The following is a 26,757-nucleotide window of genomic DNA, read 5'->3' as shown; positions in this document are numbered from 1 at the left end:
TTTTTTACATGCAGCATATATGTCTTTTCAAATTATTAATACTGTTTTTGTTTTTACAGATAAATAACCAGCAGTGGAGTTGATGGATTATATGGTAGTTCTAGTTATAGTGTTTTGAAAAACCTCCATACTGTTTTTCACAGTAGTTTCACCAATTTCCATTCCTGCACAGCACTATTTTTTAGATGTCTCCCAAGGCAAAAGAAATAAAAGCAAAAATAAATAAACAGGACCTAATTAAACTTAAAAGCTTTTGTACATCAGAGTAAACCATTGACAAAACAAAAAGACAACTTATGGAATGGAGGAAAATAATTTCAATTGATGCAACAAATAAGGAATTAATATCCAAAATATATAAACAACTCAACATAAAAAAAACCATACACACAAACAACCCAATTTTAAAAATGGGCAGAAGTCCTCCATTGACATTTTCCCAAAGAATATATAGAGGGCTAATCAGCACATGAAAGGACGCTAAACATCATTAATCATCAGAGACATGCAAAACAAAACCACAATGAGATATTATCTCATTCTGTCAGAATGGCTATCATCAAAAAGTCTACAAATAATAAAAGTCAGTGTGCTTAATGATGACTCTAAGAAACTTTCCAGACTGAAATGTGAAGGAAAAAAAGGATTAAAAAAAAGAAAAGAAAATACACATTCCAGAACTGTGGGAAAACTTCAAAAAGTGTAATATCTGTATAATTAGTGTACCATATGGAGAAGGGGAAAAACAGCAAAAGAAATATTTTAAGTAATACTATCTGAGAACTTCTGAAATTTAGCAACAGATGTAAAACCACTGGTCCAGGAAGTTCAGAACAGTAAAAAGGATGGATACTAACAAAATAAAGCAAAATTATGCCCAGGCATATCTTATTCAGACTGCTGAAAACCAAAGACAAGAGAAGATCTTGCAAGAAATCAGAGGAAAATGTTAACTATACTTTACCCATAGAGGAACAAGAACTAACAGTTTCATTGCACTGTAATTCAGAAGCCATGTGAGTGAGAAGAGAGTGGAGTGAAATATTTAAAGTGATGAAAGAAAAAATATTACCTTCCTAGAATTCTATATCCACTGAAACAATCCTTCAAAAGTGAAGGAGCTTTAAGACATTCTCAAACAAAAACTGGGAGACTTCATATCTAGTAGACCTGGCCTGCAAGTACTGTTAACAGAAATTCCTGAGGGAGAAGGAAAATGATAGATTACAAACTTAGATCTCAAAACAAGCATCAGAAGAGATATATAAGATAAGATAAAATCTTTTAAAAAATTTGATTAAAAGATAACTCAAAGTAATAGTAGTAACAGTTGTATTGGGCAGTTAGTGCAAGGGATAGGAGGGAGGAAATGGAGCATTCTGTATTAATTATCACTACATGTGGAGAAGAATAGCACTATTTAAAAGTGGACTTTCATTAGTTAAAAATGTGTACTGTAAACTCTAGGGTAACAACTGAAATAATTTTAAAAGAAGTATAATTAATTAGCCTCAGTTCCTTAACAAGTGACCCTCACCATTGGGCAGCTCACAAAATGGTAGCTTTTTTCATTAATGCCAGCAAGGGAGACAGACTACTAGAATGATGAAAGTTACAATCTTTTGTAACATAATCACAGAAGTGACACCATGTCCACCTTAGTTATATTCATTAGAATCAAGTCACATGTCCTGTCCACTCTTAAAGGGAAGGTTACACAGAGGCATGAATATCAGAAGGTGAAGATTGTTGGGGCCATCTTGGAGTCTCTCAGTCATAGTCATTGCTTTTCATATGCAAGGGACTTTCTTTGTGAAAAAAGTTAATATTAGGGTATGAAAGGTCAAGTTGAGAAGAAAGTTCCCAATGTGTATTTGTTGTTCAGTCACTCAGTTGTGACTGACTTTTTGTAACCCCATGGAATGCAGCACTCCTGGCTTCCTTGTCCTTTGCTGTCACTGTCCAATGTGTGTAAATATTTTAAATTATTTTTACTCTCTCCAATTCCCTTTCCCATCATTGCTTTTCCTGACTTTAAAAATTCCATGCCTTTCTTTCTCAGAAAAGAGAAATCACCAGCCTTGAACCATCTTTGTTTTCTCTATCATTTCTCTGGCTTAGAAAGGAATACCTGTTTCCTTTCCAAATAACATGCACTATCATCTATCCCCTTTCCTTTTTATTACCAAGTGTCTACTAGGCTGCCAATGTGACCATATTTAATACACAAAAATTTCTCTACCTCCCAGATATTTTCTTATTTCTCACTTTCATTTAATTTTTAGAAAGTCTTGAATGTATTCCAGAGTCACTGATTTCATTTTTACCCTTCCCACATACTCCCCAGTGTAGTACCATATGGCTACTGCTCCTAATGCTCTGAGGAATCCTCTTTGGAACATTATTTCTTATTTGCCAGATTCAGTGATTTGTCAATTTCTAACCTAATTCACCATAAATTTTCCTTTGTTACTTGTTTTGCTTGACTATTTTAATATTCTCCTAGTTGGTTTCCCATTTCCCATCTGTCCTCATTCCAATACATCCTATACACTGAAGCCCTGTAAATCATATGGAGCTTGAATCATGTCGTGTGACTCCCCAAAATATTTAATGAAGCTTGGATCATGTCATATGACTCCTTAAATATTTAAAGTTCAATGTTAGAAAATCTTAAATGTCAGGTTTTAATACCATCATACAAATTGTTAAAAGCAATTACTTAAAAAATAATGAAATTGCTCCATAATTGTAGATATGGTATTCTTTGCCCTTTGGTGCCCATTGACCATTGAAGAGGCTCTAATAGATACAGTTTCTTCACTAGTCTATCAAACTTTTTACTCTTCTGACTCTGAAATTAACTAGTCATATTTCTTCAGATGACTCATTTCTCTGTTCCTCACCTCATCTCTTATCCATAAAATACAGCAATTGCTTTATTTTATCTTAAAGGATCTTTGTCATGCTTAAAAATGACATTTTAAGTTACTTTTTATGAAACTGCTATTTTGTTGCATCTGATCCTAAGCAATTATGAGTCTATAAGGTAAAAACTGCACCAGCATGTGAACGATGACCTTATTTCATTTTGCCCTAGTGTTGTAATTGAGCTCTATCATTCCCCCCCTAATTAGGGGAAATGCCTACTTTTCTCAAATATATATTGGATATTAAATCATTCATTCAATTTTTAAATACAGGACATTCTCCTGTTCTTTAGACTAACACTGAGAGTTTAAGGTAGCTGTACAGACATGCTTTTCTGTCAGTTTGAACAGATTCTGACTAATCCACCTGACATTAATTCATTTAAGTTCTCTACTTATGAGCAGTAGAGAGGAAAGCTGTCAGAAAGTTCCTATCATAGCTGAAATATAGCTGCCAAAATTTATTTTTCATACTGTCAGATGTAGAAAGAGTCTTATTCTTAGTAGGCCAGATATACCTTCACTATTCTTGGTTTAACAAGCATATTATGGTGTTTGTTTAATGAAAATGGAGTAGATTCTTGTGGTTTGAAAATGGGTAAGTGTATAGTATTCTCACAATTGGGAAAATTTGTAATTTGAATATTAAACGATCTTTGATAATTTTTCTTTATAGATAATGAAATTTAATTTTTAGATAATCAGTATGAAAACAATGCCCTCAAAGCACATTGTATTCTTTTTTTGAGCTATTTAACAAGACATTTTTAATTACACAAGCAATGCACACAGTCCTTTTTTCATTTGCAGAAAATCTTTTATTTTTCCACAGTAGTAACAAATGTTTATCAGTTTTCACAATAAATACCCCGACAAAAAATAGAAGATAATTACAATTGCAAGCCATAATGGAAACAGTATTAACCTAACTATAAAATAACTGCATACAATTTGGGGGGTTAAGTAGAGTGATGTGGTAAGTGGAAGTGCATACACGAACATGCTCTCATTGCCCAGCCAGTCTGTGTCTTTTGGTTGGTGCATTTAATCCATTTACAGTTAAGATAATTATTGATATGTATGATCCTACTACCATTTCCTTAATTGTTTTGCATTTAAGATCAAGAGCTTTACAGACAAGAAAAAGTTAAGAGAATTCAGCACCACCAAACCAGCTTTACTACAACAAGCACACTATGTTCTTAGTCATGTGCAAGCTGAGCAGAAATCTTAAACCTCTTAAACCCTCTTTACATGTTGATCACCTACTTTACGGAGAAGGCAATGGCAAGCCACTCCAGTACTCTTGCCTGGAAAATCCCATGGATGGAGGAGCCTGGTAGGCTGCTGTGGGGTTGCTAAGGGTCGGACACGACTGAGCAACTTCACTTTCACTTTTCACTTTCACACATTGGAGAAGGAAATGGCAACCCACTCCAGTGTTCTTGCCTGGAGAATCCCAGGGACGGGGGAGCCTGGTGGGCTTCCGTCTCTGGGGTCACACAGAGTCGGACATGACTGAAGTGACAGCAGCAGCACCTACTTTAGTTCTTTTTACTGAGTTAATTGAATGTTTGTGTGATTTATGCCTCACATTTTTAAGTATCAAAAATACATAGCATTGCATATGATCTTTTTGTATACCAGATTATGACCTTGAGCTAAATGCCACAGAGATTTAGCGGTGTTTCCTGCACTCATCTAGTGTGCTGAACATCAGGGCAATAGGGAGTTCTGGGGAAATATAGAGAGAAAGAAGACATGAAAAATATTGGTGCTGGAAATAACCAGTAAGCTATAAGTTCATTTATTCATTGAATAGCTATTGAGTATCACAAAGCTAACACTGATTGAAATTTAAAGGGACTTCTTCCTCAAGATACTTTATGGCCTTCTGCTTGAACATTGTTATAATAAATATATGAATTTATTGGGTTGGCCAAAGTATTCAATTGGCTTTTTCCATAACATCTTACAGAAAAAGCTGAATGAAATTTTGAACCAACCCAATAACTATGAAATGAATGTTCCTCCTATTAATATAATTGATTAGTGTACAACTTGTATAGATGCATAGTGTTCAATACTGAAAGTGATCAAGAATAATTTTGTCCTTGACCTTATAGAGAGGCACAAAAATAAAGATATATAAATAGTTATGCGATCAGATTAAATATTATTTGGGAAAAGGAAAAAAAAAAGCACCAAAAAGAGAATAATAATTTAGAAAGAGCTATTAGAGAATGTCTCTTTTGCCAGGAGATATTGATATTGAGATCTCAAAAATGAGAAGAAACCAGCCATGTAAAAAGTTTAGGAAGGAAGAATGAACCATCTATATAGAGGCTGTGACACATGAAAGAAGCAGTTATATGAGAGCACCTGAAAGAAAGCTAGGTTGGCCTAGGAAACAGGAAGGGGAACAGAATAGCTGGAAATAGCTACATGTCTAATGACAAGAAACAGTTTTTTTTTTTTTCCAATTTTATTTATTTATTTTTTTCAAGTTGAACAGACTAAATTTCTTTAAACAAACTTACTTATACTCCAGAGTCCTTTAAAAACTTAATAGCATTTATACATTGAAGGTATTTGATTTTCTTGTAACTAGCACTTCAAATGCAACAAGCATTTGAAGCAACAAGCATTTGACCCAACAAGTAAAACTTTCTACAGTTCATAACTTTTACAAATAAAATAAATGTACAGTGAATAAGTTCTCTGAAATATTTCAATATTTCTGCAGGTTTAGTAACATCGTAAAATACATTTCAACTAAAATTCACAAATCTAAAAACCTGTTAGGCATTTTTAGGCGTTTTAAGATGGAAATGAAGACCAATGTTACATCGTAATATGCCAATTACAAATAGTACTTCAAATAGCAAATACTACAGTTTGTCCCAAACTTTAAAAACTATTCATGAACTCAACACTGAACTATTGATGGCTATGAGAATTGTTTCCTAGCCTTTTTGAAAATTTCAACCCATTTACGTTTAAGGTAATTATTGATAAGTACGATCCCGTAGCCATTTTCTTTATTGCTTTGGGTTCAAGTTTATACACTCTTTCTGTTTAATTATTTTTTTAATCCTTGAAGTGTTTTAACATGTATACAAGAGACATATGTAAAATTTTATTACTGCATTGTCATAGCAAACAAGTAGAATAAACTAATTATCCTTCAATAAAGGACTGGATGAATAGACTGTTTTATTGATGTAATAGAATATTCTTTATCAAATCAAATGGAAAAGAAGAAACTAGAACATTCATTAACATAAATATCAGAAGCATAATTTGGAAGCAAACTAAAATTAGGTATAAAAATGTAGCTGAATGTGATAGCTTATATAAATTTAAAACCTATTTTCTATATTATTTATAGTTAAAGTGATATATGTGAATTTACTAGTTTCACAAAAATGAAAACTGATTATCTCAGGAAGGAGGGAAGCGAAATGGATAAGATAGTAGCTTTAGCTACATTTATAATTTTATTTTTTAAATATATTAATCTGAAGTAAATATGGTAAAAATTAACACTTTAACCTTATACCCTTTCTACTAATCTGTATGTTAAAATGTTTTTACATTTTAAAATTTGTGTATTAAAAATGTTAAAACTCATGTGAAGAAAGCTGATCGCCGAAGAATTGATGCTTTTGAACTGTGGTGTTGGAGAAGACTCTTGAGAGTCCCTTGGACTGCAAGGAGATCCAACCAGTCCATTCTAAAGGAGATCAATCCTGGGTGTTCTTTGGAAGGACTGATGCTAAAGCTGAAACTGCAATACTTTGGCCACCTCATGTGACGAGTTGACTCGCTGGAAAAGACTCTGATGCTAGGAAAGGTTGGGGGCGGGAGGAGAAGGGGACGACCGAGAATGAGATGGCTGGATGGCATCACTGACTCTGTGGACATGAGTTTGAGTGAACTCCGGGAGTTGGTGATGGACAGGGAGGCCTGGCGTGCTGTGATTCATGGGGTCGTGGAGAGTCGGACACGACTGAGCGACTGAACTGAACTGAACTGAACTGAATAACAAGGGAAGATATATATTGGAACATCTGAAGCCAACATAATTTAAAAATTTTACAGTGAAATAAAATATTCTGAGGAGAACATACTGAGGAGAACATAAAGGACATATGCACTTTACTTAGTTATTAGGAAAATGCCCAGAATATTATCATTCAGATAAAGAAATAGAACATTATAGCAGCTAGAATTAAAATGAGCTTGTTGCTGTTTCATTGCTAAGTCTTGTCTGACTCCTAGCAATCCCATGGACTGTAGCAAGCTAGGCTGTCCGTGGGATTTCCCAGGCAAGAATACTGGAGTGGTTTGCTATTTCCATCTCCAGGGGATCTTCCCAACCCAGGGATCAAACCCACATCTCCTACATTGGTAGTGGGTTCTTTATCACTGAGACAGGGAAAATGAGTTAGGTTTTCCTATTTTTGAACTTTTTGTTAGTGAAATTGTATTTTTGTCTATATGCATGCATGTATGTATACATATATTCTTTTGTTACTGCTTTAGCTCAGTATTTGTGTGTGTATGATTATTTATGATGTTGTATTATGTCACCTCATTTTTATTGCTATATGGTATTTATCCATTTGCCTGTTAAAGGACACTTGGGTTGTTTCCATTTTTGGCTACATTAAGAATGCTGCTCAGCAAATTTATACAGAGTATTAACATATCTGTTGTGCATCCTAGTGCTTTTTGCTTATAATGAACAATTTTGCATATTATAAAATCCATTTCATTTGACATTGTGTTGATCTGCATAGTTCAGGAAGAAATAACTGAGTTAATCAAAGACAATTTAGCAGTCAATAAGAAAGGATGTTTCTGAGTTTATTGGGTATTTAGGAAGTGAAAGTGAGTGAAATTCACTCAGTCATGTCCAACTCTTCGCAACCCCATGGACTGTATAGTCCATGGAAACTTCCAGGCCAGAATACTGGATTGGTAACCATTCTCTTCTCCAGGGGGGTCTTCCCAACCCAGGAATCGATCCCAGGTCTCCCACAACGCAGGCAGGTTCTTCTTTACCAGCTGAGCCACCAGGGAAGCCCGAGAATACTAGAGTTGGTAGCCTATCCCTTCTCCAGCAGATCTTCCCAACCTGGGAATCGAACCTGGGTCTCCTGCATTGCAGGCGGATTCTTTACCAGCTGAGCTACCAGGGAGGTGTATTTAATGATTAATGATATTTAACCAGAATTTGCAACTACAAATATTGGGTTTGCCAAATATTTTGGGTTTTTCTATAATATTTAGGGTTTTGGCCAATCCAATAAAATAATCCCAAGAAAGAATAGATAGATAAGGATATGAAGGAGTGAGCAAAGTACGAAGTGTACCCACAGAGTTTAGTTAATTTTACTATTTTCCTGATGATAAGTAGGAATAGAAATATGGTCAATTATGAAAGGTGGATAACTTTAAAATATTTATAGTTAGCTTTGAAAGTGTGTTTGGAGCTATAAGCTGAATGTGGAGCTTAATGTAATATAGTTGTGTTTGGGGTCTGGAATTTAAATCAGGTAAAATATAAATTTTATAAACCTCTGATTCAGGAATTTTTTCTGCTTTCCTCTCCTGAATTTTTATCACTCTCTTCTTTGGTTTACATCAACCGAATTGTTTGTCTGTAGGATTAGTGAAAATTACAGGTTAAACATTCTTATCCCTCTCAAATCCTTCTGAAAGTACAAATGATATGTAAAAGTTTAGATTTTTTAAGGAATTTTTTCATTATGATTCTGACTGCATTTAAAATAAGCAGAGAATGATAGGTGAATCACCAGCAAGTCAACTGGGGTAGAATATTCCAATTTCTTTTTGTTTTTTTAATGTTCCAATTTCTATGGTAAACTGGAAAGCAGAATTTATCTTCGATATAGTTAATTTTAACTTGTATTTATGAGTAATATGCTATATCTAAGATTTGCTTTGTTTTGTTGTAAAAAGCATGTTTTATTGTAAAGGGTGGTAGCAACATAATGTCTTTCACTTGGGTGATGGGCATGAGGACATTCACTGTAATTTTATTTTTTGTCTGTGTTTGAATTCCATAATAAAAAGTTAAAAAATATATAAAGCTATGTTTGAGGAAGTTATGTGTTAGGGATTAAAAAATATAAAAGTTTAGTTAATAGATATTTCTTCTGGGTAAGAAAACTACTTTGTAAATAAATATGTTTTCCATCTCTCTGACCATCACTATTCATTTAATTTAGCATTCAATTATCTATTTGTCCAATGATGCCATACATACTGAGCCCTCACAAATGGTGTGCATATCACTGGAGAATATTGTGTTTAAGGCAAGGCCACAAAAACACAGAATTGTGGAGCTCAAAGAAAGCTTGAGGCTCATTTTTGTTGTTGTTTTATAGTTGCTAAATTGTGTCTGACTCTTTTGTAACCCCATCAACTGTAGTCTGCCAGGCTCCTCTGTCCATGGGATTTCCCAGACAAGAATACTGGAGTAGGTTGCCATTTCCTTCTCCAGAGGATCTTCCTGACTCTGGGATTAAACCTGTGTCTCCTGCATTGGGGGACTTCCCTGGTGGCTCAGACTGTAAAGCGTCTGTCTACAATGCGGGAGACCCGGGTTCGTACCCTGGGTTGGGAAGATCCCCTGGAGAAGGAAATAGCAATCCACTCCAGTACTATTGCCTGGAAAATCCCATGGACAGAGGAGCCTGGTAGGCTACAGTCCATGGGGTCGCAAAGAGTCGGACACGACTGAGCGACTTCACCTTCACCTGCATTGGCAGGTAGATTCTTTACTGCTGAGCCAATGAAGCTAAGGCTTATTTATCCTAACCTATTTTCATAAATGATTACCCTAATTCTCAAGAGATTAGGCAATTTCACAATGCTTTTATTGACAGAGAAACAAGCCCAAGATGATAGAATGTTCTCATGTTATATGTAATGGGTTATATGAACAGACTTAATACAATGAAAAAATTTGCTGGACTCCATCTACTGCAATAGTGAAAGACTGACATATTAGTGATAATAGAATTGTGCTTCCCTATATTTATAAAAAGTCATTTTCTAGCCAGTAGACTGAATCCATTGAATTTTTCAGTAACACACAATTCTGCTAATTTCAGGTTCATCTTTAAGTGCTGTGAAAAAAACGATTTTACAGATGGGGGATGGTAAGAAAGCATGCATTACAAACCTAAATAACTTTGGCAGATTTACCTCAGGGGTTTTACTAGAAAAGGCAGTTTCTGTGGGATAAAAAGTATTTTGACATGAAAATATCTTAATAACTCTGTAAAGTTGTCACTTTTTCTTAGGGGAATTTTCTCTATCAAGATAAATTACAGTTTTGCCTTTTTGAGATTTCAAAATGAGGGTTTTAAGGTAGCAAATAGCTGGTGGCTAGAAAAGCAGTAAACTTGCTCTCCTTAGTTATAATTATATGAAAGATACTCAGAACTTTTGCAATGCCTGTCATATAAAAAAGTGTGTAATTTGGAAATAAAATAAGTTAAACTCTATAGTTTGATGGCTATCTGAGGCCCAAACCTCTACAAATTGCAAGCTGTGTGGTTTGGGACAAGTTAGTAAACCTCTCTTGGCCTGAAATGAGTTACAATGGAAGGTATTTCGTAGGATTTGAGTGAGGATTAAATGACATCATGTAAAGTTCTTAGGCGAGTACCTGACAAGCTGTTCAGTACTAGTTAGTATTAATAAGTGTTCAGTACTCATTAGTACTAGTATTATTTGATTCAACGATATTACAATTTATGATAGAAAAATCCATTAGCTAATCACTATTAGTTAAGTGAACCAGAGGACTGATTTTCTTTCTTTCCCCCAGTTTTATTTAGTATAATTGATAAACACAATAAGATATATTTTTTTATTATTATTTTTACTTTTTTCTTTTTTATTGGAGGCTAATTATTTTACAATATTATATTGGTTGGTTTTGCCATACATTGACATGATTCCGCCCCGGGTGTACTTACATTCCCCTTCCTGAACCCCCCTCCCACCTCCCTCCTCCCTTTATCCTCCCTCTGGGTCAGCCCCGTGCACCAGCCCCGAGCATCCTGCATCATGTGTTGAACCTGGACTGGTGATTCGTTTCACATATGATAATATACATGTTTCAATGCCATTCTCCCAAATCATCCCACCCTCACCCTCTCCCACAGAGTCCCAAAGACTGTTCTATACACCTGTGTCTCTTTTGCTGTCTCGTATACAGGGTTATCATTTGCATCTTTCTAAATTCCATATATATGAGTACATTGTGATGATTTGACATATGTGCATGCTGAGAAAGGATCTGTCCCATTTAGTTTCTGAATGTGTGTATAACCTCACATATTAATCTTTTTTTCCTAAGAACATATAAGTCCTACTGTCTCAGCAGATTTCAAATTTATAATAGTCACCATGTTATACATTAGATCCTTCAGTTCAGTTCAGTTGCTCAGTTCTGTCCAATTCTTTGTGACCCCATATACTGCAGCATGCCAGGTTACCTGTCCATCAGCAACTCCCAGAGCTTGCTCAAACTCATGTCCATCCAGTCAGTGATGCCACCCAACCATCTCATCCTCTGTCATTCCCTTCCCTCCTGCCTTCGATCTTTCCCAGCACTGGGGTCTTTTCAATGAGTCAGTTCTTCACATCAGGTGACCAAAGTTTGGAGCTTCAACTTCAGCATCAGTCCTTCCAATGAATATTCAGGACTGATTTCCTTTAGCATTGACTGGTTTGAGCTCCTTGCATACAAAGGACTTTCAAGAGTCTTCTCCAACACCACAGTTCAAAAGCATCAATTCTTCAGTGCTCAGTTCAGTTCAGTTCAGTCGCTCAGTCGTGTCCGACTCTCCGCGACCCCATGAATCACAGCACGCCAGGCCTCCCTGTCCATCACCAACTCCCGGAGTACACTCAAACTCATGTCCACAGAGTCGGTGATGCCATCCAGCCATCTCATTCTCCGTCGTCCCCTTCTCCTCCCGCCCCCAACCTTTCCCAGCATCAGAGTCTTTTCCAGTGAGTCAACTCGTCTCATGAGGTGGCCAAAGTATTGGAGTTTCAGCTTTAGCATCAGTCCCTCCAATGAACATCCAGGATTGATCTCCTTTAGAATGGACTGGTTGGATCTCCTTGCAGTATAAGGGACTCTCAAGAGTCTTCTCCAACACCACAGTTCAAAAGCATCGATTCTTCGGCGATCAGCTTTCTTCACAGTCCAACTCTCACATCCATACATGACCACGGGAAAAACCATTGCCTTGACTAGACGGACCTTGGTCGGCAAAGTAATGTCTCTGCTTTTTAATATACTATCAAGGTTGGTCATAACTTTCCTTCCAAGGAGCAAGCGTCTTTTAATTTCATGGCTGCAATCAGCATCCACAGTGATTTTGGAGCCCAAAAAAACAAAGTCTGACACTGTTTCCACTGTTTTTCCATCTATTTCCCATGAAGTGATGGGACCAGATGCCATGATCTTTGTTTTCTGAATGTTGAGCTTCAAGCCAACCTTTTCACTCTCCTCTTTCACTTTCATCAAGAGGCTTTTGAGTTCCTCTTCACTTTCTGCCATAAGGGTAGTGTCATCTGCATATCTGAGGTTATTGATATTTCTCCCAGCAATCTTGATTCCAGCTTGTGCTTCTTCCAGCCCAGCGTTCCTCATGATGTACTCTGCATGTAAGTTAAATAAGCAAGGTGACAATATACAACCTTGACGCACTCCTTTTCCTATTTGGAACCAGTCTGTTGTTCCATGACCGGTTCTAACTGTTGCTTCCTGACCTGCATACAGGTTTCTCAAGAGGCAGGTCAGGTGGTCTGGGATTCCCATCTCTTTCAGAATGTTCCACAGTTTATTGTGATCCACACAGTCAAAGGCTTTGGCATAGTCAATGAAGCAGAAATAGATGTTTTTCTGAAACTCTCTTGCTTTCTCCATGATCCAGCGGATGTTGGCAATTTGATCTCTGGTGCCTCTGCCTTTTCTAAAACCTGCTTGAACATCTGGGAGTTCACGGTTTACATACTGCTGAAGCCTGGCTTGGAGAATTTTGAGCATGACTTTACTAGCGTGTGAGATGAGTGCAATTGTGCGGTAGTTTGAGCATTCTTTGGCATTCCCTTTCTTTGGGATTGGAATGAAGACTGACCTCTTCCAGTCCTGTGGCCACTGCTGAGTTTTCCAAATCTGCTGGCATATTGAGTGCAGCACTTTCACAGCATCATCTTTCAAGACTTGAAATAGCTCAACTGGAATTCCATCATCACCACTAGCTTTGTTCGTAGTGATGCTTTCTAAGGCCCACTTGACTTCACATTCCAAGATGTCTGGCTCTAGGTCAGTGATCACATTATCGTGACTATCTTGGTCGTGAAGATCTTTTTTGTACAGTTCTTCTGTGTATTCCTGCCACCTCTTCTTAATATCTTCTGCTTCTGTTAGGTCCATACCATTTCTGTCCTTTATCGAGCCCATCTTTGCATGAAAAGTTCCCTTGGAATCTCTAATTTTCTTGAAGAGGTCTCTTGTTTTTCCTATTCTGTTGTTTTCCTCTATTTCTTTGCATTGATCACTGAGGAAGGCTTTCTTATCTCTCCTTGCTATTCTTTGGAACTCTGCATTCAGATGCTTATATCTTTCCTTTTCTCCTTTGCTTTTCGCCTCTCTTCTTTTTACAGCTATTTGTAAGGCCTCCTCAGACAGCCATTTCGCTCTTTTGCATTTCTTTTCCATGGGGATGGTCTTGGTCCCTGTCTCCTGTACAATGTCACGAACCTCCGTCCAGAGTTCATCAGGCACTCTATCAATCAGATCTAGTCCCTTAAATCTATTTCTCACTTCCACTGCATAATCATAAGGGATTTGATTGAGGTCATATCTGAATGGTCTAGTGGTTTTCCCTACTTTCTTCAATTTAAGTCTGAACTTCGCAATAAGGAGTTCATGATCTGAGCCACAGTCAGCTCCTGGTCTTGTTTTCGCTAACTGTATACAGCTTCTCCATCTTTGGTTGCAAAGAATATAATCAATCTGATTTCGGTGTTGACCATCTGGTGATGTCCATGTGTAGAGTCTTCTCTTGTGTTGTTGGAAGAGGGTGTTTGCTATGACCAGTGCATTCTCTTGACAAAACTCTATTAGCCTTTGCCCTGCTTCATTCCGTGCTCCAAGGCCAAATTTGCCAGTTACTCCAGGTGTTTCTTGACTTCCTACTTTTGCATTCCAGTCCCCTATAATGAAAAGGACATCTTTTTTGGGTGTTAGTTCTAAAAGGTCTTGTAGGTCTTCATAGAACCGATTAACTTCGGCTTCTTCAGCATTACTGGTTGGGGCATAGGCCTGGATTACTGTAATATTGAATGGTTTGCCTTGGAAACGAACAGAAATCATCCTGTCATTTTTAAGATTGCATCCAAGTACTGCATTTCGGACTCTTTTGTTTACCATGATGGCTACTCCATTTCTTCTAAGGGATTCCTGCCCACAGTAGTAGATATAATGGTCATCCGAGTTAAATTCACCCATTCCAGTCCATTTTAGTTCACTGATTCCTAGAATGTCGACATTCACTCTTGCCATCTCCTGTTTGACCACTTCCAATTTGCCTTGATTCATGGACCTAACATTCCAGGTTCCTATGCAATATTGCTCTTTACAGCACCGGACCTTGTTTCTATCATTGGTCACATCCACAACTGGGTATTGGTTTTGCTTTTGCTCCATCCCTTTATTCCTTCTATAGTTATTTCTCCACTGAGCTCCAGTAGCATACTGGGCACCTACCGACCTGGGGAATTCCTCATTCAGTATCCTATCATTTTGCCCTTTGTTACTGTTCACGGGGTTCTCAAGGCAAGTATACTGAAGTGGTTTGCCATTCCCTTCTCCAGGGGACCACATTCGGCTGTGGTCCATGTGATTAGATCAGCTAGTTTCCTGTGATTATGATTTCAGTTTGTCTGCCCTCTGGTGCCCCCTAGCAATACCTACCGTCTTATTTTGGTTTCTCTTACCTTGGTCGTGGAAAATCTCTTCACAGCCGCTCCAGCAAAGTGCAGCTGCTGTACCTTACCTTGGACGAGGGGTGCCGGCCCTTCAGTGCTCAGCTTTCTTTATAGTCCAGCTCTCACATCCATACATGATTACTGGAAAAACCATAGCTTTGACTAGATGGGCCTTTGTCAGCAAAGTAATGTCTCTCTTTTTAATATGCTGTCTAGGATTGTTATAGCTTTACTTCCAAGGAGCAAGTGTCTTTTAATTTCATGGCTGCAGTCACCATCTGCAGTGATTTTGGAGCCCCAAAAAAGTAAAGTCTGTCACTGTTTCCATTTTTTCCCCATCTGTTTGCCATGACGTGATGGGACTGGATGTCATGACCTTTGTTTTTTGAATGTTCAGTTTTAAGTCAGCTTTTTCACTCTTCTTCAACTTTTTCACTTGCATCAGGAGGCTCTTTAGTTCTTGACTTTCTGCCATAAGGGTCGTGTCATCTGCATATCTGAGGTTATTGATATTTCTCCTGGCAATCTTGATTCCAGCTTGTGCTTCATTCAGCCTTTATTTTTAGATCCTTACACTTTATATATCTTATAGCTCAAAGTTAGTACCCTTTGACCAACCTTGCTGTAATTTCCCTACCTTCCATCCCCTGGTAACCAACAATCTACTCTCTGTTTCTATGATTTTGACTTTTGTTTTCTTTTCCAGATTCCACATGTGGATCATACCATGCAGTATTTATCTTTGGCTTGTTTCACTTAGCATAGTGCCCTCATGTTCCTTCTGTGCTGTAGTAAACAGCAGGATTATCTTTTTTTCTCATGGGTGAATAATAGTCCATTGTATACATATAGCATATTTCTTTATGCATTCTTCTACTGTTGACATTTAAGTTGTTTCCACATCTTGTCTACTGTGAATAACACTCTAGTGAACATGGGCGTGCAGATACCTCTTTGATTTTCTTTTTCATTTCTTATAGATATTTACCTAGGAGTGAGACTTACTGGTTCATATGATAGTTCTATTTTTAAAAAAATTAAGGACCCTCCATAGTGTTTTCTGCAGTGGCTGTACTGGTTTACATATGCTGCTGCTGCTAAGTCGCTTCAGTTGTGTCCGATTCTGTGCGACCGCATAGCCGGCAGCCACCAGGCTCCACTGTCCCTGGGATTCTCCAGGCAAGAACACTGGAGTGGGTTGCCATTTCCTTCTCCAATGCTTGAAAGTGAAAATTGAAACTGAAGTCGCTCAGTCGTATCTGACTCTTAGAGACTCCACGGACTGCAGCCTACCAGACCCCTCTTTCCATGGGATTTTCCAGGCAAGAGTACTGGAGTAGGGTGCCATTGCCTTCTCTGTTACATCTACTAGTAGTACACAAATGTTTCCTTTCCTTCACATCTTCCCCAACACTTATTTTTTCTTGTCTGTCTGATAATAACCATTCTAACAGGTATAAGGTGATATCTCACTATGGCTTTGATGTGCATTCCCCTGATGATTACTTATGTTGAACACCTCTTCATGTATCTAATGGATTGGTAAAAATGTCTATTCAGTCCTTGCCTATTTTTAAATTGGATTATGTTTTTGCTATTGAGTTGTATGACTTTGTTATATTTTTTGGATATTAACCCACATCATGTCTATGATTTGGAAATGCTTTCTCCCATTTGGTAGGTTGCCTTTTTATTTTGTTGTTGATGGTTTTGTTTGCTGTGTAGAGCATTTTAATTGGATGTGATCCCATGTATTTATTTTTTCTTTTTTTGACTTTGCTTTTGGTATCAGATCCAAAAGTCATCACCAAGACTGATGTCAAGGAGCTTACTGACTATGTTTTCTTCTAGAAGTTTTATGATTTCATGTCTCACATTCAAGTCTTGAATTCATTTTTGGCTGATTTTTGTGTATGGTATAAGATAGGGGTTCTTTTCATTCTGTTGTATGCAGCCATCCTGTTTTTCCAGCACCGTTTATTGAAGACACTGTCCATTCTCCATTGTTTGTTCTTAGCTCCTTTGTCAAAAATAATTGATGATATATGTATAGTTTATTTCTTGTCTCTCTGTTCTGTTCAGTTGACTTTTAAAATTTAAGTATAGTTGATTTGCAGCATTATATTTCAGGTAAACAGTGATTCAGTAATTTTACCAGTTATAGTTAATCAAAGTTATTACAAGATATTGGCTGTAATTCCCAGTGCTATACAGCAACTCCTGTTGCTTATCTACTTTATATACAGTATTGATAGCTTGTATCTTTTAATCCCATATCCCAAATTTGCCCCTTCTTCCTTTCTTATCCCCACTGGTAATCACTAGTTTATTTTCTTTATCAGTGAATCTGTGTCTGTTTTGCATATACATTATTTGTATTATTTTTAGATCCTACATATAGCTGATATCATACAGTATTCTTCTCTGTCTGACTTACTTCACTAAGCACAATATTCTTTAGGTCCATCCACATTGCTACAAATGGCAAAAATTCATTTTTGTGGCTGTGTAATATTCCTGTGTGTTTGTGTACACCATGTTTCTTTATCTATTCATATACTGATAGGGCACTTGGGTTATTTCCAAGTCGTTTGTTATTGTTCAGTTGCTCAGTTTTGTCCAACTGTTTGTGACCCTGTGGACTGCAGCATGCCAGGCTTCCCTGTCCTTATTATCTCCCAGAGTTCACTCAAACTCATGTTCACTGAGTCAGTGATGCCATCCAACCATCTCATCCTCTATTGTCTCCTTCTCGTCTTTCCATCAATCTTCCCTAGCATCAAGGTATTTTCCATGGCTTGGCTATTGTAAATAATACTGCTATGAACACTGAGGTGCATATATCTTTTCAAATTAGTGTTTTCACTTTTTTCTATCTATATACCCAGGAAAGGAATCACTGAATCACGTGATGGTTCCACTTTTTGTTTATTGAAGAGCCTCCATCATGTTTTTCGTAGTGACTCTCCAATTTACATTCCTACCAAAGTTGTACAAAGGGTCCTTGCCAACACTTATTGTTTGGTTTTTCTCTTTCCTTCTCTGGTTGAATTCTAATTTCCTTTGAGCTTGCTGCTCCTTTTTTCTGCTAGGTCTAGTCTGCCCTGAATTCCTGGATTGAGTTTTTTCAGTTCAGTTATTCTATTCTTCACCTTTGTGTCACACATGGTTCTCCTGGCTTCAGTGAGTATCTTCATAACTGTTATTTTGAACTCTTATTAGGTAAGTATTTTTTTCTTCCATTTCACTCCTTTTTTGGGAGGCACGTATCTCTGTTTCTTCATTTTTCTTTACTCTCTGTGTTGGTTTCTGTGCATTAGATGACATAGCTATGTCTCTCAATAACTTTGTTATATTCCTGTGGGGCTCATGAATGTAAGTCTCTTTGTTGTTACAGCCAGGTAATCCAGGTGCTGTCCCTTTTGCAGTAGTCAAGAAAGTTTCATTCCCAGATCTCTTTACAAGATTCTTTCATGATGATATTGGCAGTGTGTGGGAAGATAGAAGATGAGATGGTTGGATGGCATCACTGACTCAATAAACATGAGTTTGAACAAGCTCCAGGAGGTGGTGATGGACAGGTAAGCCTGGCATGCTGCAGTGCATGGGGTCGCAAAGAGTCAGGCATGACTGAGTGACTGAACTGAACTGAGGAGGCTTAAGTGAATAGGGGAACATAATGTCGGTTGCCTTCCCCAGTCTCTGTGGAGGATCACAGTTAGCTTTTCAGTTGAGTTCAGTCCAGTCACTCAGTTGTGTCCGACTCTGCGAACCCGTGAATCACAGCACGCCAGGCCTCCCTGTCCATCACCAACTCCCGGAGTTCCCTCAAACTCATGTCCATCGAGTTGGTGATGCCATGTGGGGCCACCGAAGATGGATGGGTTATGGTGGAGAGGTTTGACAGAATGTGGTCCACTGGAGAAGTTAGCCTTTAGATGCCTATTAAATGAGAACTGGTCAGAACAGATTTTTTGCTTTTTTAACTTATTGCGTTTTTGATATAGTCTTGTGGACTCCAAGCTCCACTGGCTTTCAGAGCTAATTATTTTGGGGGCCCATCCCTTAGGTGGAGTCTTTAAAGTTGTAGTACAAGATGTGAGGTTCAACCCTCCCTTTACTCCTCATGGAGAAGCTGGGATGTGGCAGCTCCCTCCAAACTGTATGGCAGTGTTCTGGGAATGGTGTTTCTGGTAAGAATGGGCTGTGTTTCCTACTGGTTTTGATGTGGGTGAGGTGTGTATTTTGTTTTTCACTTGCTGTGAAGGGGCCACTGAACTTGTTTCTGGATTTCTTTAAGAGGGAATTGCATCATGTAGAATGGTAGATTCAAGGTTCCTGTGTGAGGAGGTGAGTTCAGGAGGATCCCATGTGATCATGTTGAACTGGAACCTCCTCTAGTTTTCAAATCTGATAATAATTTGGAGGAGTGATTAGTAATTGCCTATCCAGTATTCATTCTCTTTGTCTTCCCTAGAAAGTGGACCCAATTTTATTTGGGATATAAGAGCGGTCAGGTGTGACAAAATGTATAAAATATAAAGTCTCTTGTATAAACTCTGTTATTAAACGTATGTACAAATATTGTCTGGAATACTGGGAAGGATGTTTAAAGGGAAATTCTTCAAATTGGAAGTGCTTCATTTTTTTCTCATCTCTTCTTCTCCTGTTTCTTTTCTGTAATGGGGAAGGATCTGAGCTGCTACTCTGATTCTCCAGGTGACCATGAGGGTGGAAGCCATGATCAAAAATCGCAGAGCGTGAGAAAGGAGCCTGAGGCTCCACTGTCTTGGTTGTGCTTCTATACCAGCTGGGCCTTCCCTTTCTCCTAACTTCTAAAAGAAAAACAGAAAAAAGTAACTTTTCACTTTGTTTAAGCACACTTAGTTCAAGTTTTTATTACTAAAAATTATATAGGCTTTTCAAGTGGTGCTTGGGAAGTGGTAAAGAACCCCCCTCCCATGCAGGAGATGTAAGAGACGTGAGTTCAATCCCTGGGTTGGAAAGATCCCCTGGAGTAGGAAATGGAAATACACTCTCATATTCTTGCCTGGAAAATCCCATGGACAGAGGAGCCTGGCGGGCTATGGTTTATAGGGTTGGAAAAAGTCAGACATGACTTTGCATGCATATGTGCTATATATAAATTTTAAATGATAGATCCCTTCTTATGGAGAGTTTTGAAGATATCTGCCCCCAGCTTCAGAGATTTTCATTCACTGGGCAAGGCCCCAGGCCAATTAAGGTTGGATCAATTCTGCTAGATTATAATGCTATAATGCTGGGTAATGAAATTTTATTCCTAGGATACAAATTATCTTTGTCAGTTCCAGAGAGAAATTCCTGTCAAGTGTCAGAGGGACAGTGAAAGAAACTAGTGTGTGAAACATCATGTATATGCTTATTCTGCCATCAATGGGTCAATAGCTACATTTTCAAGAAGAAAATTTATATTTGAAGGAAAAAATATTAGATGGACTGTCAGTTTTACATAAATGGCATTCATGGTTTATGACATAAATGGCATTCATGGTTTATGACATAAATGGCATTATTTTGAGAGAGGGATAACTTAGGTGTGGCATTGGGTTTTTTTTCTTTTTGCAGCTTGAGGCAGTTGTAAAATGACTTAATGTAGCTTTTTAAAACTGTGTATTCTATAGTATTTTTTCATTTGGTGAAATTTTAACTGTTAATGTTTTTGGCATTGTGCTTTGTACCATTTATTAAATAAAAATTAAAAAAAATATGATTCAAAAAAAAGAATGGGGTTGGGCAGGAAAGAAAAATAAGGTATCATATTGTCAAAATAGTGGAATATTACTGAAAATTGGAGACCTATTGGGAAATGTGAAACCTTGACAAAGAAATTCATTTTATATGGTTAATTTGTGGTTATCAACAAAGTCAGAGGGCCAACTGGCTAAGTCATTTTAATAGTGTGAAGTGTACTTGTTGTTCACTTGCTCAGTTGTATCTGACTCTTTGAAACCCTGTGGACTGCAGTACGCCAGGCTTTCCTGTCCTTCACTATCTCCCAGAGTTTGCTCAAAGTCATGTCCATTGAATCAATGATAACATCCAACCATCTAATCTTCTGTTGCCCCATTCTCCTCCTACCCTCAGTCTTTCCCAGCATCAGGGTCTTTTCCAGTGGGTCAGCTCTTCCCATCAGGTGGCCAAATATTGGAACTTTAGCTTCAGCATCAGTCCTTTCAATGAATATTCAGTGTTTATTTTCTTTAGGACTGACTGGTTTGATCTCCTTCCAGTCCAATGGACTCTCAAGAGTCTTCTCCAGCACCTCAGTTCAAAAGATTCAATTCTTTGGCACTCAGCCTTCTTTATGGTCCAATACTCAACATCCATACATGACTACTAGAAAAACCATAACATTGACTATATGGACCTTTGTCAGCTAAGTGATTTCTCTGCTTTTTAATACACTGTCTAGATTTGTCATAGCTTTTCTTCCAAGGAGCAAGTGTCTTTTAATTTTATAGCTGCAGTCGCCATATGCAGTGATTTTGGAGCCCAAGAAAATAAAGTCTGTCACTGTTTCCATTGTTTCCCCATCTATTTGCTGTGAAGTGATGGATGTCATGAACTTAGCTTTTGAATGTTGAGTTTTAAGCCAGCTTTTTCACTCTCCTCTTTCAATTTCATTAAGAGGCTCTTTAGTTCTTCATTTTCTGCCATTAGGGTGGGATCATCTGCATATCTGAGGTTATTTCTCCCAGAAATCTTGATTTTAGTTTGTGTTTCATCCAGCCTGGCATTTCGCATGATGTACTCTCCATGTAAGTTAAATAAGCAGGGTGACAATATACAGCTTTATGTACTCTTTTCCCAATTTTCAATCAGTCTGTTTTTCCATGTCTAACTGTTGCTTGATATGTACTAAATCAAAGTAATTTCAGATCAAATTTGCCAATAGATACCTCAAAAATAAGTACTTAAGACACTTTTATGTTAAATAAGAGAAAATAAGTATTCATGGCTTAAGAAAAGCATTTTCTTGACAATCACTTATGTCCAAGCATTTCTTGGTTTGTATCAGAGAAAACATCCTCAGAGCCAGTACTATACCTGACTATAATAAGTGAGCCTAAGAGTTCAGCCAGCCTCAACTATGGCAGTTTCATTCAATAGGATCAAAAAAGCCATTTGCCAGCATGATGAAACCTTTTCTGTGACCATAGTTTGCAAGGCTCAGAATTATCCAGCAATTCAATCTTCATTACCTCGCTTTCTTTAAAGTAGAAACCCACTTGGCTCATATTTTAACAGTACATCCCTATAATAGGATGGCTATGCTGAGATCCTGGGTTGTAAAAATGTATGCCAAGGTGATTTGGATCCATTCTGATACTTTCTAAACCTGAACTCCATAGCTGCAAGGTCAATTTTCCTTACCACTGAATAGTTTGTACCTAGAGTGGGATATAAAAGCCTATGTTTTGATGTATTGGCACCCTTCTACGGAGATGAAAATCCAAGGTTATATCACTCCATGTGGAAAATAAAAAGCGTGTGGTATCTCTTTTAGATGAGGGTTTGTGTTGCTCTCCTTGATCATTTTCTGAGCTTTTGTTACTGTGCTGAGTGTCATCACCCTTCTTAGAGTTGACTGCATTTTTGAGTCTGAAGCACTTGTGGGCCCTTTGAGATGAAAAACACTTTCCTTGCTAAATGCTAACCATTTTTATTGTTATTATTGTTATTAAGCCAATTCCCAAAGTCATATCCACTAACATGGCATTTTAAAAAATGACATATTGCAGCTGTGTACTGGGAAATGCTATTCATCTGGCTTTCCGATACCAACCTTATAGGTATTGTTAGTGTGGTGATACTTTTGGGAATGACACTTCTCTTTGGTGGTTCACAGTGCCCACAGGTAGTAAGCTATTAAGGGAATAATGATGGGCAAAAGCAGGTGGCAGATACTTTATGACAGGCTCAACTTCCACCTAAGGCATCTGTTGTTTAAGAATGTATGTAGTCATTGTACATAAAGACTGGCTCTTGAGAATAATGCAGAATGATGATATTCAAACACATTCTTTGAGAACCATTAGAGTAATTGGCTTAAAATGAAGTGTGTTAGTAGTCATCAATTCCATGAAATATGCCAAGTTTGTAGAAGCATGGATTTTCTGTTTAACTTCCAGAGGGACTTTGTTGTAATGCCTTTTCATTACGTGATGGAGAAAACTGCCGTGCATATAGACTGGAAATTAGGCAACTGTACAGAATGAGAATCTAGGGGACAACATTATCATCCAGATTTTCATAGCACTAAGGTAAATCATAAGTACATCTCAAGGATGTAGCTCTCAAAATATTCATTTGATGGTAATGGTTACTAATGTAAACAAGTACAAGAGTACTTTTGGGAAAGATTTCTGAGGCTCTGTATCCATGCATTGGCTCTGCTACTGCTGCTGCTGCTGCTGCTAAGTCACTTCAGTCGTGCCCGACTCTGACCCCATAGACGGAAGCCCACCAGGCTCCCCCGTCCCTGGGATTCTCCAGGCAAGAACACTGGAGTGGGTTGCCATTTCCTTCTCCAGTGTGTGAAAGTGAAAAGTGAAGTCGCTCAGTCGTGTCTGACCCTTAGCGACCCCATGGACTGCAGCCTACCAGGCTCCTCCATCCATGGGATTTTCTAGGCAAGAGTACTGGAGTGGCTTGCCATTGCCTTCTCCGTGCATTGGCTCTAGTATGATATAATTTAGAGTTCTAGTATGAAATAACATAGGAGAAGCTGTTTTTAATTTTTTTCTCCATGGCTCTTGGTAAGTGCTGCCTATCCTAGATAAGAGACTAAAAGGAAGATGTGTATGAGTTATGGGCAGAGTACTTACTCTCAGTCCAGGCTTTGTTTTCTAAGCAGTTAGCACATCCCCCCACCCCACCCGAAACATTTCTCCAGCCATGCCTTACAGATCAGAAATCAAAGAGGTGGGCCAGGGACTCCACTCCCCCGTTCAATCAATATCTTTCTTCAAGGGACACATGTAGGCATTGTATAATGGTCTTCATGAAACTAGATGCTGAGCACCTGAAGGGCACGCACGATGGTACAGTTAACACAACTCACCGTGTCTCAGAAAGTGACTTGAATAAAGACTCAAAATGTAGCTCCTGAATTTGATCTTAACTGAGTTATAGAAAATGTAGGATTGCATTTCAGGTGCTTTGTGTATACTAAATTTGATGAAAACTGCTTTTAAAAAGTGCAGAGACATATTTTCAATATTCTTTTCTGGTTCTGTTTTTGAAGAAAACTAGACCTAGCCCTGGAGAAGGCAATGGCAAGCCACTCCAGTACTCTTGCCTAGAAAATCCCATGGACGGAGGAGCCTGGTAGGCTGCAGTCCATGGGGTCGCTACAAGTCAGACATGACTGAGCGACTTCACTTTCACATTTCACTTTCATGCATTGGAGAAGGAAATGGCAACCCACCCCAGCGTTCTTGCCTTGAGAATCCCAGGGACGGGGGAGCCTGGTGGGCCGCCATCTGTTGGGTCGCACAAAGTCAGACACGACTGAAGCGACTTAGCAGCAGCAGCAGACCTAGCCCAAATAATCTTTCTCAAGAGAAAAAAATTAAAAGGTTAGAGAACGTATGATTACAAATTCCTTGTGAAAAATTTGATACTGTTATTAAAAGAATCCTAAGCTTGGCCCAGTTCAGTTCAGTTCAGTTCAGTCGCTCAGTTGTGTCCGACTCTCTGCGACCCCATGAATCACAGCACGCCAGGCCTCCCTGTCCATCACCAACTCCCAGAGTTCACTCAAACTCATGTCCACAGAGTCGGTGATGCCATCCAACCATCTCATTTTCTGTTGTCCCCTTCTCCTCCCGCCCCCAACCCTTCCCAGATCTGAGTCTTTTCCAGTGAGTCAACTCGTCGCATGAGGTGGCCAAAGTATTGCAGTTTCAGCTTTAACATAGGTCTTTCCAGTGAACAACGAGGATTGATCTCCTTTAGAATGGACTGGTTGGATCTCCTTGCAGTACAAGGGACTCTCAAGAGTCTTCTCCAGCACCACAGTTCAAAAGCATCCATTCTTCGGCGATCAGCTTTCTTCACAGTCCAACTCTCACATCCATACATGACCACGGGAAAAACCATAGCCTTGACTAGACAGACCTTTGTAATTCTGCTGTCTTAAGGAATAATCTGAAATTCTTGAATAAGTAATTGCTAGGCATGTTGTCCGGAGAAGGCAATGGCAAGCCACTCCAGTACTCTTGCCTAGAAAATCCCATGGACGGAGGAGCCTGGTAGGCTGCAGTCCATGGGGTCGCTACAAGTCAGACATGACTGAGCAACTTCACTTTCACTTTTCACTTTCATGCATTGAAGAAGGAAATGGCAACCCACTCCAGTGTTCTTGCCTGGAGAATCCCAGGGACAGGGGAGCCTGGTGGGCTGCCGTCTATGGGGTCGCACACAGTCGGACATGACTGAAGTGACTTAGCAGCAGCAGCAGCAGACATGTTGTCAAAAAGTTTCCTTCTTCAGAAAAGAGAAATGTAACCTATGTATTTGAGTAAAGGATAAAATCAAATTTTACATCACATAGCGGATTGAAAGCACTACATTTATATCCTGAAGATTTGTCTCATTTTGTCTCATTTATTTCAGAATAATTATATAACTCAAGATGACATGTCTCAAAGTTTATGAAAGAAACCCTTGAGTTTTCCTGTCTTCTAGTCTTCAGATTCAGACCTGAGAGGCATCATGATAAGACACTGCCTCCTATAGCCAGTCAGTAAATGTGACAATGTCTTTGCTAAAAGTCACAGTTTGTAAATAATTTCATGCAATAAGTTATGCTTTTGAGAAGCCAAAATCCTCTGAAGTCTCTTCCTTAGTAAGAATAATTGAGAAAAGATGGTTGTAAATTCAATTACAAAGTTAAACTGAAACTGAGAGTTATGACTAAAACTAGAATGGCTGTCACTACCATCTCTTCACAAATGGCAAGAATCCATAAATTAATTAAAAATACCAAATTTGGACTCATGCAAGCCATCCAATGAGTGACAAAAGTTAAAATTATTGTAGTAGTGTTGTAACAACTTGTAGAAATAACTGTAACTTTTTAATCAGTAAGTTAAATGTAATTTATTTGTATTTAGGTTTAATAAAAATGAGTAAAGGGCATGTTCTAATAGAGACTGTACTAAATGAACAATAAATTTAAAATGGTTATAAATTAAAAGATTGTTATAAATTAATCATTATGAAAATATAATTTTTATTTTCAATTTTACTATTTCATGGAATCTAATGAGAAGTCAAGATGTTTATATACAGTTGTATTTTCTTTTCTCAATAATATATGTCTGTTGCAATGGATAAATAAATGTTTCATTTTTAAATATTTATGTGGTAAAGTATAATTTCTTATTCCATATATTTACTCATCTCTCGCAACTGATTGCCTTTGATTCCGTTTCCTTTTATCTAATCTTATTTTTAAAATAAAATTACCTATTTATTTCTGAACTATCAATTACTACTCAGTTTATTGTCTTTTTGTTGCTTTCTCTATACTAATCTACCTTTAATATTGTTTCTTGCTTTGGTTGAATCATTTTGCAAACTCAAAGTTTACATTTGATTTGCACCATTGATATGAAATACGTTGTCTTTCATAAATTGCCCTTGACATTTAGTGGAGGTATTAAACACTCGGTAGAAATTATATTAAAACAAACAGATAAAACTAGTTAGCTAAGATAGTAGT

Source organism: Moschus berezovskii, chromosome 9, assembly GCF_049115385.1.
Source record: "Moschus berezovskii isolate FMDL1 chromosome 9, NW_MosBer_1.0, whole genome shotgun sequence".
In the NCBI taxonomy this organism is placed as follows: Eukaryota; Metazoa; Chordata; class Mammalia; order Artiodactyla; family Moschidae; genus Moschus; species Moschus berezovskii.
Note: the sequence above shows the minus strand (reverse complement) of the source record.